Here is a 2483-nt window from a genome sequence, read left to right as displayed (position 1 = left end):
ATTGTGGATTCATGTGTTCCCGCATGGATCATATGATGTTATGTTTAGTATGTATGTTGTGCCTTTCAGAAAGCAGGATGAGAGGAACTCGTCGATCTACACGATTGACTGGAGCTCCACCAGAGAATGAGGGCATGGATGCCCACCCCCCTACTCTGCAAAGGGCAAGATCTTGTAGGACAAGTAGAGAAGGAACATCAAGGGACCCTAGAAGGTTTTTTGATGCAAGCAGGAGGGGATCAGTTCTGGGCAGAATGTCAGATGACGTGAGGGAATCAGAGGAGGATGATCAGAGAAGAGATGGTAGTCTGGGCATGATTATGTCAGTAGAGGGTATGGAAGAGTCCCAAGGAGGCACTCAGGCCTCGGGTTTTGTTCTCCCACCCCAGTACCAACCCTATCCATAGGGCCCAGGGTATCCGATGGGGAGTACATCGGATTATTCCAGTTACCACCATACCCCACCTTCATGCCCTATCCTCCCTTTTACCCACCGTACCCAGGACCAGCAAATCCTAACCCAGGGAATGCTGCACCTCCTCCACCGCCAACAGAACCAATAGTTTCTGATGTCCAGATACCCAAACCTAGCTCATCAGTTGGGGGTAAGGTAAAGATGACAGATTACCTAAAGTTGGATGCCCCCAAGTTTGAAACAGGTGATGACCCTTTTGAGTATCTCAGAACGCTAAAGATGATAACTGATGAGTTGGGAGCAAGTGACAGTAGAGCCATTCAGATGGCAGGGTTCACATTGAAATGCAAGAAGGCAAGGGAATGGTTCAAAAACTATGTGGACCCAAGGTTGGAAAGCTTATCCTGGGAGCAGTTTGCCAATGAGTTTGCAGGATGGGCTTTTCCAGATAGTTCCAGAGAATTGAAGATGATTGAATTTGAGCAGCTGAGGCAAACAGAAGAGATGAGTGTTGAGGAGTTTACAGATAAATTTGTGGAGTTATTGCCATATGTGGGGCAAGCCTATGATACGGACCAGAAGAGGGCTAAGAGGTATACCATGAGACTCCATTCCAGGTATTCCTCTTTGATTCAATCAGTAGGCAGGGAGAGCTTCCATGCCATAGTAGATATGGCTCGAAAGATGGAGGCTAGTGCCATCATTCAAGGGACAGTTAAGCAGTACGTGGCACAGTCTTCGGGTTCCAAAATCCTGGGGACAAGTGATGTTAATCTCTCCCCTCTGAGCGAGGCTGTCACAAAGAGTAAGAAGGGAGGCAAAGGCCTCAGAAGATCGAAGAAGAACAAGTTCTGGAACCAGATAAAGTCTGGTCTGGGAATAGGTGATGGTTCGAGCTCTGGTTTGGACGACTCCAGATGTACGAGGTGCGATAGGCCGCACAAGAGAGTCTGTCTGGTGGGGACAATGGCATGTTTCAGGTGCGGACAGGAGGGGCACATGGCACGTGAATGTCCCACCGCGACCTTGGTGACACAGTCCCAGCGGACAGCTTCAGGTAGAGTGGCTCAGCCAGGAGCTCCAGCCATGGCGCAGGGTAGAGGCAGAGGAAGAGGGATAGTTCCTTCTTCAGCAGGTTTCCCAGGTGAAGGTCCATCAGCTCTAGCGCGGATTTTCACTATGACGCAACAGGAGGTTAACACATCGGACATGGCGGTGACAGGTAATCTCACTCTTTTATGTTGTGATGTGTATGCTTTACTGAACCCTGAGATTTCTCTTTCTTTGTTATTCCGAGAGCCATAGATAGAGTGGGTTGGATAGCTTTTGGGTAAGAGTGTCCCCTTTGGGTCAGTGGACCCAAGCGTGATCCGTCAGTGGCAGAGTCAGTCTGTCAGTATAGTTCAGAGTGTGTTGTGAGTAGACGCCTTCCAGCTGACCTAGTGGTTCTAGAGTGACTGTTTGATGTCATTCTAGGGGTGGATTGGCTAGCTACTCATAGTACTGCCTTGGATAGCAGAGACGAGGTAGTCAGGTTCAGAGTTCAGGATGGATCAGAGGTAGTCCTTAGAGAGGACAAGGTTGGGATACCTAGAGGTTTGATATCAGCCCCTCAGGCTCGTAGGTTACTCAGGAGAGATTATCAGGAGTTTTTAGCTCTTGTGAGGGAGTCAGTAGTCAGGTCAGGGAACCCGCCTCAGTGCCCGTAGTCAGAAAGTTCTTAGATATTTTCCCAGACAGGCCGTCGGGTGTACCATCTGCTAGAGGGATGGAGTTTTAAATTAAAGTGATAATGGGGACCAGACCTGTCCCTACCCCTCCCTACAGGGTGGCACCTGCAGAGTTAAAGGAGCAGAAAGAACAGTTTTAAAAGTTGGTAGCCAAGGGTTTCATCCGACTGAGTACCTCGCCCTGCGATACTCTAGTGTTGGTTGTGAAAATGAAGGATGGATCCCTAGGACTTTGTATCGACTACAAGTCATTGAACAAAGTCACTACCCAGAACTAGTATTTGTTGCCTTGGATCGACGATCTATTTTAAACCAGCTAGCATAAACTAGTTGCCTTT

The sequence above is a fragment of the Manihot esculenta genome, chromosome 14 (assembly GCF_001659605.2).
Source record: "Manihot esculenta cultivar AM560-2 chromosome 14, M.esculenta_v8, whole genome shotgun sequence".
Taxonomy (NCBI): Eukaryota; Viridiplantae; Streptophyta; class Magnoliopsida; order Malpighiales; family Euphorbiaceae; genus Manihot; species Manihot esculenta.
This window is presented reverse-complemented; position numbering follows the sequence as displayed.